At 44.5% G+C, this 16,309-nt stretch overlaps 1 protein-coding gene across 1 annotated transcript in view; it reads right to left on the bottom strand.

Annotated features, from left to right (window-relative positions):
• Positions 1-16,309, bottom strand: part of Gadl1 (glutamate decarboxylase like 1) — a 141,706-nt gene that overhangs the window by 93,789 nt on the left and 31,608 nt on the right. The gene's annotated exons all lie outside the window — the stretch shown is intronic.

The raw sequence follows: 16,309 nt of genomic DNA, 5'->3' as shown, positions 1-16,309 counted from the left end.
TAGCTCATATATACTAACATGTGTCCCAAGAGGTATGTACTAACACATATGCACTAACGTGTGTGTCCTAACACATATATACTAATGCATTAACATACATTCATTAGGAAAACCATGTTTTACTTTTTAAGGTCTCATGTGATGCAAACTGGCCTTGAACTCATATTCCCCTGAGCCTTTGGCTCCTAATTGATGGGGTGACAAGCCTGGACTCCCAGGGTTGGTTGACCTACGGTTGGCTAGTGACCACACATACATTTTATGATCTTTGCTGGGCTTGGCTCTCTATACTATCATGACTGTATGATGCTTTTTGAGTTATAGAATGAAATATTAAGAACTGACCACCTCCCATTCATTTTTGGGTGTGGAATGAATCCATAGGTAAGAACACTTGTTCTCTCTAAGCTTGTGGTCCTGAGTTGGAAGGTTCAGTGCCCATATAAAAAGTCTTCCCATAGCTACATATGCCTGAAACTCCAGCAGAGACAGAAGGACCCAGAAGAGCTCCGGAGCTAGCCAGTCTAGCCCAGACGGCAAGTTTTAGGTTAATGAGAGACCTTGTCACAAGGCAAACAATAGAGGAAGACATGGCACCCTGAACTGCATTCTACATGCACCCACATGGGTATGTCTGTCTATACACTCACATGCAGGCACCACCTCCCCCACAAAACCATCTTTGATGCAACTAAGTTTTCTCACCATTCGCTTTCCTAATCCACATTTCCCTAACACCCATCCCCTGTGCATTACTAAAAGCAATCATTTCTTAGATGTTTGCTTAAAGCCTCTCCTGCTAGCATTTGAGTTGATGTGGGGAAATAGATCAGGCCTTATTTGAACACACAGTAGGTGCCATAATTATTTAGGTTGAACAAAAGGTGATTAGAGTAATTGATGACCTCTGGTGGCCATATTGAAACAAGGCTGAATATTATAAGTCAAAAGCTTGCTGTGCACCAAGCAATTCATCAGAAAGCCTCCTTCAGAGCACAGCCTGCAAAGCTAGAGCGAAGCATACAACCCACATCTCATGAGACACATCTGGAGCAGGGCCAGGGCCAGGGACTCATTGATGGAAGGTACAAAGACCTAGAGAGTGAGGGAGCGGTCTTAGGATATTTATCTCCTGAGACCTGGTCAGACTAGGGGAAATTCCCCAAGATGAGAGTCAAAAGGAGGGGGCTGAGGAAGCTCTGTGGCCCCCACAATGCCCTATTGTGACCGTCACTTCTCATAGTAGACACCAGTAGGATACAGGAATCAGCTCATGGGGTTCAATGCCAACATGACCAGAAAAGAAGTTCCCTTTCTTATCTAGTCCCCCAATGCCACCACCCTAAGATCTCTTCCCTGGACAGCCAGCTCAGCCTAACTGGTGAGTTCCAGCCTGTTGAGAGCCCTCAGTAACCAGTGTGGCCAACATCTGAGGTTGTCCTCTGACCCCCATGTCCATGCACTATCCCTCCCTCCCCCTTCCCCCCTCCTCTCTCTCTCTCTCTCTCTCTCTCTCTCTCTCTCTCTCTCTCTCTCTCTCTCTCACACACACACACACACACACACACACACGCTAAAGGAGCTTGTCTCCAAGCCTGAAGACACAGCTCAATTTAGAACCAACATGGTAGAAGGAGAGAACTGACTCCTGCCAGCTGTCCTCTGACTTCTACATATGCACTGTGGCACTTGCATGGCCATTCACACACTAAATAAATAAATAGATCTCAAACACTGAAAAAAATATGGAACATACACAATAGAGCATAGAAAAAATAATATATGAAGAAGTCCAATGTGCATTTAGTTGGGACGCAAGAGAAAGAGATAAAGAGTCAGGAACAGTAACCAAGCAGATATTTTCCGAACTTATAAAAAAAAAAAACCACTCTACAAATGTGACAAGACAGTTATGGTACATTCGACAAAATTCATACTTAGAACACAAGCAGCAAACATTTTTTTGAAAGCTTGAAAATGTTAACAGAAACCAAAGGAAAAAGTCACTTCTTCTTTTTAAAAAAATGACACTTAAGTGAGTAACATTTAAACATAATACCAAAAAGCTGGGGGAAAAAATCTGTGTAAGGGGATGCATCATCAACGTACTGAAAGGAAATCACTCACTGGAGTTCTATACATGGGGAAAATATTTTTTAAAAGTCACAATATGCTATCAAATGAGCCAATAAGACATTCCAAAGAACAGTCTTCAAGAAAGGAAATGATTCCAGACGGGACTTCCAAAATTCAGAGAGCGATAAAGATACGCACACACACACATGTTCACAGCAAACATAGGTAAAAACCTGAAAGCAGAATCACACAAACGTTCACCAACAGTACAATGGATAAACAAACCGAGTGTGTGTTCATTTGCTCTAGTACGAAAGAGTGGAAATATGCAGAAGGTTATTCCATAACATGGGGGACCTTAAGGACACGGCTAATGTGGTAACTTGCACTCAAATCCTCAACTCCTCCAGAGACAGACGCACAGGATCACTTGAGGTCTAGCAGTGTGAAGCCAGCCTGGGTGAGAGAATGCCGCCCGGACTCAGAACCGAGCACAGAAACAAACGGCTAGCATAACTGGAAGGACAATGAAAGCGCAAGCTCAAGAAACACATGTTACAATGTCTTCTTAAGAAAAATCAAAGGGGCGAAAGGAAATTACGCTCTTCAGGGGATGTCTGACTCCTGAGGAAAATTGAAAAGGGAAATCAGTCAGCGTAAGGCAGGAAGGCACGGAGGGTGTCCGGGTTTCTGGCTGTGCTCTTTGCTTCCGTGTAATTGCTCACTTTATAATGCTGTAAGTTTACATTTGAGGCATACATTGCCTCTCATTCTTCACGGGCAGCGGTTCTAAAAGCATGTCCTACCCAAGCCTGCAGATCCTTTAGACCCTATACCAAATGTCAAAGTACAGGTTGGGTAATCCTTATCGAAAACACTCAAATCAGGGCTCAGCCAATAAGTACTCCTGCAGCCAGGCCTGACGACCTGGATTCTGTCGCCACAACCCACACAGTGGGAAGGGAGAACCAACTCTGGCAAGTAGACACACATAGACACATAAGAGAAAGAAAAACCAACACCTGACCTTTTGTGATCTCCCAAACAGCCTGTTTGGATGCACTGCCATACAACGCAATGAACTTCCACACCTTTTAAGTCCCCCTAAACTGTGATTCCTTCTGTGTCTTTTTCCTTTTGAGACACAACTTCACCTGGAGCCTAGGCTGCCCTTGAACTCACTATGTAGCTCAGGCTGACCTGAAACTCACAACAATCCCATTGCCTCACAGGCATCAGTTATGGGTTACCACCACGTCTGTCCCTAACATGCCAGACGCAGGCACATCTTCTATGCAGCACTATGGGTTTTGCATGAGCCCTGCATCGCCACAGCTTGGAAGGAGCAGCTTCATGGCCAGGCTGTCACTTCTGTGGGCATTAGGATCCCTACATAAAAGACACAGTTCTGACTTTTCCACCCAGCTCACAAGTGAGGTGTGGATTCATCTTCTTTCTGCGCCATTAGTATTTTCTTGAGCACAGTTACTAAACATCCTTACAAGCAAACTAGACTTTTCACCATTGAGGTATTTGCCAGCTTCCCTTTTGAAAGTCACGTGACTAACGCTCTGAATAACCACAGAAGAAAATAACCAGAAAACAACTGACTTCTTGACCGCTTGAACGAGTCTGTCTTTGGCATCACAGAGGTACGAAAGCCTGATTCTAGGCTTCCGCTGCCTTTTCAGATTTCTGCCTTGGAAAGCAAAAGCTCTGACAGCGAGAGTTACCCAAAGGAGAAACAAGTGGAGTGGTTTAGTCCAGGGAGTCGTGCTGGAGGGAGGAAATACGATTAAGACGCTGTCGTCATGTGGCAGCAGAGGAATATGAGCCAAATGCAGTCAGGCGCTTGGAATCCTTGAAACATGCTAAACCCGCCTTGTAGCTACCCACAGAGGCAGGTGTGCCGTGCTAATTACAGACTGCATCTTTTCCTTACCTACAGCCCAGGCTTTCTTTTATTATGCCCCCCCTTATGGCTCTCCTTTTCTTGGATTTTTTTATCTTACATAATTTTCCTTTGTTAGAAGATTGTCCCCAAGTAGGATAAGAAAAATTTAGTCTATAAAAATAATTTTAAGCCTCTTTTTTTCTGGGACAGTTTTTTTCATTTGTTTGTTTTTATTTTTTAAAATCACATCAGCAGTGACAGAAGGGCACCAGGTCATTTTTTTTTTTTTTTTTTTTTTTTTTTTTAAGGTGAAAAAGGAGTCATCTGTGGTTATTATCATTGAAATGAAGGTCGAGATTTCCTAGAGAATGGCATGGGCTTCCAAGATGAGCGAATTCTTCACCTGGAAGCACATCAGAGAGATTCCCACACCCTCAAGGTTGTCCGGAAATAGGCAGGCAGGAGAGATGGGATCCAAGAGTGGGCAAAGCCCCAGATCATGGAGGCAAAGCAAAGAAATTGCCCAGAGCGCAATCCCTAGGACCAGGTGGCGCTCACCCAAGAGCTCTGGGGGAATTCAAGGGTGAAATTAGGAGGCTCTAGGCCAAGATGCTTGATGTGACATAACTAAGAGCCACTGCCAGCAGATGGGCAGACCGGCGACTGTCACCCCACTCATACAAAGGGGTCAAAAGGGATCTGACGAACTGTAGAGGAAAAAACTTCTCTCTACTTGTCCAGCCTCATTAGACTCTAAAGCAGAAATCACTCCCTGGGGGAACGATGCTTTGGTGCCTGGGGAAGGGAAACATGAATCATTGCTTTATTATTGGGTGCCCAAGCATCTAAATGAAATGCCCGGTGCTGGAACAGAGCAAAGACTGTAAGCGACAACCTGGGGCAGACGTGGGGGTGTTGGAGATGGCATGAGGATGAGGAGACAGGCAGCAGCTGGCACACGCCATCAGCAGGAAGGACGGTTGTCACAGCTCACCTGCCCACACTCATGTTTTGGGGATGTGTCTTGTTTCCTCTCAAGGCACCTCTCTTTTTCTTAACCCCTGTGTTTAAATCCTATGTTAAAATGTCTTTAATGTCCCTCCAAAAGAAGACACATATCACCTTCAAAAGAAGACACTGTTCACGAGAAATAAAACATCAGGTTGCGGGGGGGAAAAAAAATCAGTTCATACTGAGGGTAACAAGGCAGACACGTGCTTGTAGTTGGCAATGTTGGAGAGATAGTCAAATCCAGCTGCTTCTGGAAGCTAGTTCTACTAGTTAATGAACTAATTCATGCATGTACTATGCGTGCATATGTATATGTGTTCATGAGCCTGTGAGTCTGTGTGGAGGTCAGAGGACAGCCTCATCTGTCATTCCCCACCGTTCTTGCTACCTTGTCTACTGAGACCCGGAGCCCATTAAGTCAGCTAAACTCTTTTACGTGCTGTGGGGTCGGATTCAGGTCCCCATGCCTGTAAAGCATGGAGTTTTCCAACTGAGCCATCTCCCTGGCCTGAGAAGTAACGTTACTGAATTTAATTGAGTGACAGCAGTTGTACTATGGGGTGGAATGTCAGCGTGAATAAGGCTTATTTTTTTTTCCATGATGGGCCATATAGGAGCCTACATGCGCTGATTCCAGGGGCTGCTCCCAGGCTCTGATGGGGGCTTGCCTATTCTTCACATAAGGACCTGACTTTGTCTATACCTAGAGAGTAACTAATGATTACAGTGAAGTGTGCGATCAGGGGTGTGTGGCCACACATTGTAGGGACACTGTGAGCAACAATATTAATGTACCAGTCAACAAGGATCCTGGATCTGAAACAAAGTACCGAATGCCTCATTATAATTAATGACTGAGGCAATACCAAAAACTAAATACCAAAACCCAATTGTATTTGTTTGTTGGCGGGAGATGACTACAGTGGATTTGAACACAAGGTGCTGATAATGTTATAACCCTTGTCCTCTTAGATAAAAGACAAGAGAGGTGTCATTTATTGCTGACTGACAGCCTTGTGCTTCTTAATGCGATGCCTCCAGACAAATATATAAATGAACCGCAGCTCTGAGAAAGGGAAATGATTCATGTTTATTTGATTTTAAAAGCAGGTAGGCTGGGGAGATGGTTAACTGGGTAAAGAGCTTGCTGTGTGAACCTACAAGCCTGAGCACCTAACCTTAGCACTAAAATAAAAAGCCAAGCACGATGCCACATGCCCATAAGCCGGTGCTGGGGAGGTGGAGACAGGAGGACCCTGGGGCCTTGCTAGCCAGCTGATCTATCCCAACCAATGTGCTCCAGGCTCTGAGAGAGACCCTGTCTTAAAAATAAGATGGGTAGAAATTATAGGAGACAATAATGTTGACCTCTGACTCCCACACACACCTACACATACATGTGCAAACACATGTATATGTGTATATAGCACAGAGAGAGATTTTTCAAAGAACTGACTGTTTTGTCCTTTATGAATCTGATCAGGTCTGCCAGAGTGATGCAGCTCTCCACCTGGACAAGACACCTGCGAAGAACCATGGCAGATGGAGAGCAAACATCCAGACGATGGCAGGTTCCAGCTGCATCAACAACAGAAGGCAGAGAAGCCTTGAAAGGGGCAAGCTTCTCCCTTCCAGTCACTTCCACACACTCACCTCCCTCCACTTCTCATACCCTAGTGAGCAGGGCTGCCATTTTAAAGAGCTGTATGGTGCGCGTGTCTAGCAAAGGCACACGGGTTCTCTGCATACGCAGAAACAGCTCTGCTCAGGCGACTCAGTGTCCACAACCCCTGGGAGCCCTGGGATGGAGCATGAGAGCAGAAAGGAGATCTTCACTGAAGAACGTACGCTTTGCTCTGCTTTCTAGGATGAGAAATTTATTTTCTCTTCTCTTGTGTATTTTGGTTTCTTGTGTTTTTTTTTTTTTTTTTTTTTTTTTTTTTTTTTTTTTTTTTTTTTTTTTTGCTTGTTTGTTTGTTTGGTTTGGTTTGGTTTGGTTTTGAGACAGGGTTTCTCTGTGTTAGCTTTGGCTGTCCTGGACTCACTTTGCAGACCAGGCTGGCCTTGAACTCACAGCGATCTGCCTGCCTCTGCCTCCCCAGTTCTGGGATTAAAGGCGTTCTTGTGTGTTTTGAAGTGACGCAGAACAACAATCATTGTGGCAGCGTGGTATTTAGAACAGAACCAAAGCTGGAGATGAGAAGCTCAGAATACTCCAGTGTATGATGGCAGCAGGGATTCTGTCTTTGTGGGGAACCATGGTGGGATTGGTCACCTCCCCTCCCTTTTTTCCCTCTCCTCTTCTCTCTTCTTTCCCCTCCTTCCCTCCCTGCCTCTTCCTTCCTCCTTCCCTTCCTTTTTTCTTTCCCTCCTTCTTTTTCTCTCCCCTTCACTCCTCTCCCCTTTCCCCTTCCTCCTCTCTGCTCCTCCTCTTTCTTTCTTTTTCTAGCATTGCCCTGCATGACCCATAGCACATCTCCAATGACTGTGTGCTGAATAAATTTCCCACCTTTCTTTCTCCCTAAGAAAAAAGAAAAAAGCCAACCAACCAACCAACCTACCTACCAACCAACCTACCAACCAACCAACCAACCAACCAACAAACAAACAAACAAAAACCCCACCAGCCTCCTCTAGAGGGAATATGAACAGAATAGAACTGAGCCTGTGTCTCCCAGGCCACACACTTGAAACCTTGGGGGCAAAGGATTGCATGTTGATGTCTTGAACCAAGGATGCCTGAGAAGTAAGTATAAAATGCAGCCAGATAAAATTAGAACAAAGATGGTTGCACTGGTTCTTCTACAAGTGAACAGATATCTTGCCCAGCACAGTGACATCCCTAAATACTCCTTGATGTCAAAGGTTAAACACATATATTCCCACTGTCTCCTAGTGGAAATGTAACCAACTTTTGAAGGAAAATTACAAAACAAGCACAGAAAATGACCACGAGCACAGATCCTGGTTCTTTAGCTTCTAGGGGTTTAACACAGAGTGAGCCTCAAAGACGGCGATTAAATTTGTAATGACAAAAAGGTAGAGTGGAGCTGGACAGGCACCTCAGTTGTTTAGGTGTGTGCTGCTTTTGCAGAGGACCTGAGTTCAGTCCCCAGCACCCACATCAGACAGCTCACAACCTCCGGTAGCTCTATGTCCAGACGGGGTCTAATGCCTCTGGCCTTCAAAGGCCCCTACACTCACATATTCATGCACATGTAATTTTTAAAAGTAGAATAATACAAATTAAAATCATCTAATTAGTCAATCTTAAGGGACTGGTTATACAAACTAGAGCATATGGAACGATAGGATGCTTTTCGACTATTAGAAAATGACAGAAAGATACAGACCCATATTCATAATTGTGTGCTGAAAGCAAAGTGTGCATCACATTTTGTAGATAGGTGATCAGCTGAGTGTATACCCACCGAAGCCATGGGCGATGCGGTAAACAGAAGGAGCGCATCTTCGGGTACCAGTACTATGAGCCTTTCTTCATCTTTCCTTTGGCTAGCACTTTGGAAATAGAAATAGCAAGATGGACATGAGTTTTTAAAATCCATTGTGTGTATGGCTGGAGAGATAGCTTAATGGGTAAGACACCTTGCAGGGTAAATAGAAGGACTAGAGTGTAAATGCCCACAACCACCAAAATGCCCTCCGGTAATCTCAGGGCTCCAGAGGTGGAGACAGGGAGTCCTTAGGCAAGCTGGCTGTGTGGATTAGCCAAACTGGCAAACCCCAGCTTCGAATGTGAGCCCCTGCCTGAGTGTTTAATGTGGAGACTGATAAAGCAAGCCATTCACACCCAATATCAACGTATGGCCCTCACGTGCACGCTTGTACATAGTTCTCCAATACACATGCAAACACATGTACATGTGCTCACACACACCACACACAGACCAAAAACAAGCCATAGCACGAGCACAGTCTTTGAAAATAAAAAGAAAGGAAGCTGCCGCTGGAATTCCCTGTGGCTGCTGGGTACAACACGAGGCTTTGCAGTTAAGCCAGATGACGAGGTGGGTAGAAATGACAAGGAGGCACTAACACTCCAAAGGACTTCTGATGAGCTGTTCCCTGTTAACATATTTGTGAGTCCTTTGAAAACTAAAATCCTTCTAATAAACACTCAGACATCGAAAGGTGGATATTGAGATTTTTCTGCATCTGTGCATCCGATAGAACACATGGCCTTTTATTTACGATCAAAGTATCAGAATGTGTTCTTTGTTCGTCCGCAGACACACGGGCACACATCTTTTACACCTGCAGTCAGCCTATTTATAATCACAGCTTTCGCTTTCTGGGACTGTCTCACCTTTTTTTCATCTTCCTGGTACAAAGAGGACCCCAGAGAGTACAGCTTTAAGAGTGGGAAAGTGCTTTGTTGCCACAGTGGCCCCTGACCAAGGCAGGAAATTAGTCAGCACACCACAGCGAACCCCTCAGAAAAGCCCATGAACACTATGGAGTATCAATTAGGGAGATCATTACCTTAGCACCATCTTCACTAATTTGCTGTCTTTCAACTAGAGTATCCCTTACTTACCCCAACTGCAGAAGGGAGTCTAAAATCGATGCTCACGGGTACACTCAGGCCTGAGTAGGGCTTAGCATTGAGCTCAGCAGCTACCGTATATAATGTAAATGTTCGCATCTCCAAATTCCCAAAAGCAATAATTTGGGGTGGAAAGAACTGAAGATTCCTAGCTGTCTGCACTAATTCTAAGTTTTAATGGAGACCTCGGGATGATAGAAGGCCCGAGAAAGCTGGAGGCACCACGTGAAGCCGGCCTGAGAGGGAACATGTGTCCTGCAAATGGCGAAGACATAGTATCAGGGCTTTCCAAGCACACGGGCACTCAAGCGATGCCTCTGTGTATCCCGAAACAAGACATGGACTGAGCTCTGGGATTTACTGTGTGCCCTGCTGGGTTTCCATACAGCTTTTGTCCAGTCTTGGCTTCCTAGCTTCCCAGTCTTTGCTTTTCAAGCAAGATGCTTACTCTGTGCCATGTGCCCTGAATCTCAGAAGAGACCTTGGATTTGGACTTTTAAGCGATGTTGGGACTGCTAAGATTCTGAGCCTCTCCGTATTGGACTGAATGCAGTTTTCATGATGAGATCCCATGAGCCTTTGGGAACCTGGCAAAGGATGTTGCAGTCTGAGTCTGTATTTGACGGTTTTGTCCCCAGCTGGTGCACTGTTTTGGTAGGATGTAAAAACATTAGGAGTTGGGGCCAAGAAGGATGAAATAGGTCACAGATGCAGTTCTTTTGGGTGTCCTTTCTTTGCTTGCTTTTTTCCCTCATTCTCTCTGATCCCCAGTGTGCCAAGTTGTGGACAAGTGAAGCCATGCCCTTCCATTGCTGTGAATAACGCCATCCCTCAACTGAACCTCAATTGAGAAAATGGCTCCATAAAATCTAGGATCCTCAAGCCTGTAGTTCATTTTCTTAATTAGTGATTGATGGATGTAGAGGGCCCAGCCAGTTGTGTGTGGTACCCTGCTAGGACAGACTGAAACCAGAAGTGAAATAACTGCCCCCCCCCCTTTATGTTGCCTGGTATTCTGCCAGAGTGACAAAGGCAGGAACTGATGCATTGATGAGGGATGGAAGTCAGCCACCACCCTAGGAACAAGATCCCGCAGTGGGACGGCTTAGAGGTCACCCTGACACTCTTTTCCCCCATGAGGTCATAAAAGAACTCCTTGACTTTCTTCCCTCTATGTAGGTCTTCCTTTCCCAGTAACAAGAGGAAGATGAGCAAACAGGCCACACTGAGTCACCCCCAATTATTACCTTTCTCCTTTGGTCAGACTTGTATATGGCCAGCCACAGAAATACTGTTTTGACTTGGTCTTAGAGTCTTCTGCCCTAATGCTGAGCTGAGCTTCAGAATTTCCAGTGCTAGGCAACGGCAAGCACTCCACCAATGTGGAATATTCCCCAGCCCTCAATTCCTCATTTTTAAGGGTTCCTGCATCACAGCCAACTTTGCCTAAACAAATTTGCTTGGCTCTTTTCTAGTTAGTCTATCTTTTGCTGTAGAGAATTCAGTGACAAAAATATTTTTCCATATATGTTCCTTCTTTGAGTTCATTACATCACTCCCACTCCAACCATCTTCCTGGCTGTTGTGACCAGCCTTCTCACAGAATTCTGTCTCTTCTAGTCAATCCATGAAGCTCTTCAAGACTTTTCTGGGTAGTTTTATATCAACTTCATAGGCTAGAAGGCATCTAATAGGAGGGAAACCTCAACTGAGAAAATGGCTCCATAAAATCTAGTATAGGCAAGACTGTAGGGAATTTTCTTAATTAATGATTGATGTGGGAGGGCCCAGCACATTGTGGGTGGTACCATCTGCATTGGTGATCTTGGATTCTATAAGAAAGCAGACTGAGCAAGCAACGAGGAGCAAGTCAGTAAGCAGCACTCCTTCATGGTCACTGTATCAGCTCCTGCCTCTAGGTCCTTGCCCAGTTTGAGTTCCTCCACTGGTTTCCCTCAGTGAACTGTGTGGCTTAGGATGTGTAAGCCAAGTCCTTCCCTTCTCAAGCTGCTTTTGGTCATGTTTCATCACAGTGAGAGTGACCCTAAGACAAAGACAGAAGCTTATATCTCTTTCTTCTTATTCCAAAGTTCTCCCAGAGGCTTTCAATCACCTCTAAGATACCAAGTATCCTCTGTGTAGACTTTGCTAGCCAAGACCTCTTCTTGTATGTCAGTTGCCTTACTTGAATGTATGGTATTCTCACATTTTAGATATCTAACACTATAACATAGACTTTCCATAGATTTCTTTAAAACTCAGTTATATTATATAAACATGTTTATTTGCTTGAATCCCAGGTGTGGGATATGGGGTTGCTTTAGATTGTCCACAGAAACAGACTATTTGCCTAGTATGAGCTCTGAGACAGGTGTGATCTTTGCAGGTGCAGATGGTTTAATTCTGAGGGCATAGGAGAGGGAATAAACACGAGATCCCAGAGAGGGATCAGGGTGGCGGGGGTAGTGCTCAAAATAAGAAGGTGGCTGCTGCCCACCTCCACCTCCTGCCACCCTGCTGCTCCTGGTTGCTGTTGTTGCAGTTCAATGAGAAGAAGTTGGAGGTATCCTGAAATGAAGATTGGACTTGTCCCGATGAATCCAACAACCCTAAACAGCAGGAAGTAACCAAAAAGAACTACATTCCCTCTCTCCATTCACCTTGTTTCTCTCCTATCTGATGTTGGGGTGTTGGAAGGGACTCGGGTGGAGGAGAGAGGTAAAGGAATATGGAAACCCCAATAAAATAGATTTTAAAAGTATGCAACGTTACCCTATCTCATTAAAGATCATAAGTCACTCAATTGCCATGCCAATACTAAGAGAGCCAACCTGACACCTGCTTCTCCTTTCTCTCTCATAGGCAAGTGATCATTGAGCCCTGTAGAGTCAATGTAATACAGACATAGGATGTCAGAACATTCATTATAACTTCCTTGCTGTGATGGCTAAGACTGATGGTCAACTTGGCAGGAACTAGACTCATCTGGAAGACAAGATGCTGGGTGTGGCCTGAGGGGTTATATAGTTCAGGTGAGTTGGAATAGGAAGCCTTGCCTGGATTCTGGGAGGCACCACCCCATGGGCTGGGCTCCTGGGTGTAACATGAAGGAGAAAGTGGGCTGAGTTCCAGCATCCATTGCTCTTGGCTTCTTCAGCTATGGACACAATTTGAGCAGCTGCCTCATGTCCCGGCACCATGTCCCCTCTACCATGAAGGACTGTAGACTCAACTGTGGGCCCAGTAAATCTTTCTTCCCTTCTTGTTGCTTTTGCCAGGGTATTGTTTCCAGTATGAAACAAGCAACCAGTGCACTTGACGTCAAAGTCTGCTTATCCTTCCTTCCCTCCTTCTTTCTTTCCTTCCTTCCTTCTTGCACCCATCCTTGCTCCCTTCTAACTTGCTTCCCTAAATAAAAATCTTTTAAAATGCTTTCCATCTAATACAGAGAAGAATATAAGACTGAGAAATCATCACAGGGAGACACATAATGTCCCAGGTGCAGAGAACAATATGTACAGATCTTCTAAGAAAAGACAGTCCTTGTTAAATTTCAGAAGCTGAAAGGAGCTTATCGAGGCTGACTGAAGCACCGATGATAATGTGAAGATGGGCAGGAAATGGGATGAAAAGTTTCAGCAGTAAGCAGACCAAACCACGACTCAGAGATCATTCTAACAATCTCAGACTTGATCTTTAGAAAGGGAAAGAACTTTAAAATTAGACAGTATTGTGACTAAAGAGATGGCTTGGCAGTTTAGAGCACTGTTGCTCCCCCAGAGGAGCTGGGTATAGCTCCCCAAAGCCACATGGGGAGCCTCTATCTCCAGTTCCAGGGGATCCTATGTCCTCTTTTTGCCACCTGGGTCACCAGGCATGCATGTAGTGCACATACATGTCAAAGCTAGTACCCAGGAGCAAAACTTTCTCCTTTCTTTTTTGATGCTGTGGACATGTTGGTGCTGTACTCTAAGGCCATTGGTGGCTGCCAGAGCCCCACGTCTCCAGTTCTCTTACTGCTGCACTCAAGTAAGAAAGGAAGAGAGAATTTTCATCTCGTATCTATCACCTTAATCAGCTTCCATTAAGTTGCCCTGCATCAAACTGGCCAGATCTGTGACACAGAGATCAAAAGGGCAACTGTTTGGTGGGTCGTGGGGATAAGAAGAGATCAAGAATGGAACAGCTACTGCACTTAGAACCAAGGCATCTTCAGTGCTCCTATCAATACTGCTACCACAGTGCCAAATAGATAAGGCTGGTAAGATGGCTCAGTGGTTAAAGCGCTTGTAGCACAGGTCTAAGGACCTAAGTTCAAATCTCCAGCATCCACATAAAAGTGAGATACAGTAGTGCACACCCGTACTCCCCGCACTGCGGAGGTCGGGGGCTCGTGGAGCTTGGAGACTCAAAGCCAGCTAGTGTGGCGGAGACAGTAAACTCGGGGTTCAGAGTGAGGCAGTATCTCAAACACTAAAGCTGCGAATGAATGAAGAAGACACCTCAGAGTCACCTTTGGTCCTCCTTGTACTAGTACATGCTAAGTACATATGAGCATGCCTGTGTACATAAGCACGCATCACACACACAGGTCAATATGCCTGTTTTGTTGTCTCTTGTGTGTGCTTAGACACTCTCTGACTGTGGGAACAGTCTCTTATTCACCGCTCAACTCCTAGAACAAGCATGGTGAAGGGCCTGTCTAGGTCAGTCAAATCAATCGCTTGAGACGCTGACTGGATGACTACACAGCAGAACCGTGAAGAGAAGCAGGTGTGAGACAGAAACCATCAACAGCAAAACTTCTGGAAATCTTAGCCATCTCGCCTGTCTCATGGCTGAGCTTTCTACTCCACTGAATTTAAAAAATGAGTTTTTCCTCAACATAACATTGCTTGGAGTCCTCAATTCCTTGCACAGTGAATGCAGCTCTGTTAACCTCTTAATCAGGCCATGTGAGTAGGCACCATTGTTATCACTGAAATTTAGGAAAGGATTCATTTTCAAAACATAAAAAATGTAACCCTTGTTAATGAGGTGTACGATTCACAAGTGTAATTGCCTACTTACATAAATGTGAGCCAAGTTTTTGATAGGTCATTCAAATGTGATCAGAGAAAAAAAGAGAACAGGGCAGCTAGGAAGTTATGTAAAGAGTACTCAGAACTTTGCATCTAAATTTTCCATTGCTAAGAACGTCACTCCAACAGATAGTTTGTCATTCAGGTCGGATGAGGAGGGAGAAAGAAAATGCCAAATGCCTGGCACTTAGTGTGCATCTGGGCTGTTTCTGTCTCTGAATCTAGTCCAAAAGGAAGTTGGGTTTATACTTATTTCTATCCTGCCCTAAATATGCATCTGTGAGTAACTTGAGTGTGTTCTTTGACTCAAAATGGCATGATAATCTTAAACTACCCCAGTCCTACATCATTCAACTCACAGCTTTAAAACCTAAAACAAAAAAAGTCAAGTGGTAATCAATACAGTCACCCATTACCAACTATGCCAACTATGAACACTGTCAATTATAACCACCCCAGGAAGACAGTTACAACCAACATGTGGAGACAGTCACCTTGCTAACCTGTGAAGACAGTTGACTATAACCAACATGTGAAGACAGTCAACTCTAACCAACTTGTAAAGACAGTCACCTACAGCTAACCTGTGAAGACAGTTGACTATAACCAACCTGCGAAGACAGTCACCTACAGCTAACCTGTAAAGACAGTTGACTATAACCAACCTGTGAAGACAGTCAACTCTAACCAACTTGTAAAGACAGTCACCTACAGCTAACCTGTGAAAACAGTTGACTATAACCAACCTGTGAAGATATCAACTCTAACCAATCTGTGAATACAACCAACCATAATTAAGCTATAAATAGTCAACTAGAACCAACTTAACAAAACATTTAGAGGCAGATCATATCCCTGAAAGCAGCTACTGTTGAAGATGCAAAATCTTTTCTTAATTTTGGATGGACACTCTGTTTAGCCATGTCAAAACACACAGGGTACTAAAATACAAATGGCACATTTATTTGGTTTTTTTTTTAAGGACATTTAAGTATCTCCACACATAAGAGTAAAACTTCAAGTTTCAAATGTTTTTTCATTTGCAATAAAACTCCTTAAAGAAAAAAAAAAAAAAAAACAGAAATGACTTTCACATTGGCAAAGGGAGTCCCCTCTGATATAAACAGATGGCTGGGAAAGATCACCCACATGCTGAACACAGATCTTGAGGAGGCATTTCTAAGAATGAAGTGGCACTTCTCAGCCTGGGCCACTTCCCACAGGATCCTTATTTAACCCACAAGAAGCATATCGTTATGCCTCCGGCCAAGAGGGGCTCAGCTGCCTTGTCCCACTTGCCTCACAGTCATCCAGACTAGCTCCCAACTCTCCCTCATGTTCCAAAAGCAGCTTGAGCAAGCCACCCCAGTGAGCTAGTGTTCAGAGGTCAGCCGTTACTAACACCCTCCCACAGAAGAAGCCCCGCTAGAGCATACTAAGCATTTGAGGTAATGTGCGACACACATCTGCTCTACTTGCCCAGTGAGTGGAAATTCTGAGATGACTTAAACAAGATGACTTAAACCCCAGACTCAATTAGAGAGAGAGAGAGAGAGAGAGAGAGAAAGAGAGAGAGAGAGAGAGAGAGAGAGAGAGAGAGAGAGAGAGAGAATCCAGTTTTAAAATATAATGCAAATGAAAGTGTAAGAGATCATTTTTCTCTAACTAATAAGATTATAT

Source organism: Acomys russatus, chromosome 32 (assembly GCF_903995435.1).
Source record: "Acomys russatus chromosome 32, mAcoRus1.1, whole genome shotgun sequence".
Lineage (NCBI taxonomy): Eukaryota > Metazoa > Chordata > Mammalia > Rodentia > Muridae > Acomys > Acomys russatus.
This window is presented reverse-complemented; position numbering and strand designations above follow the sequence as displayed.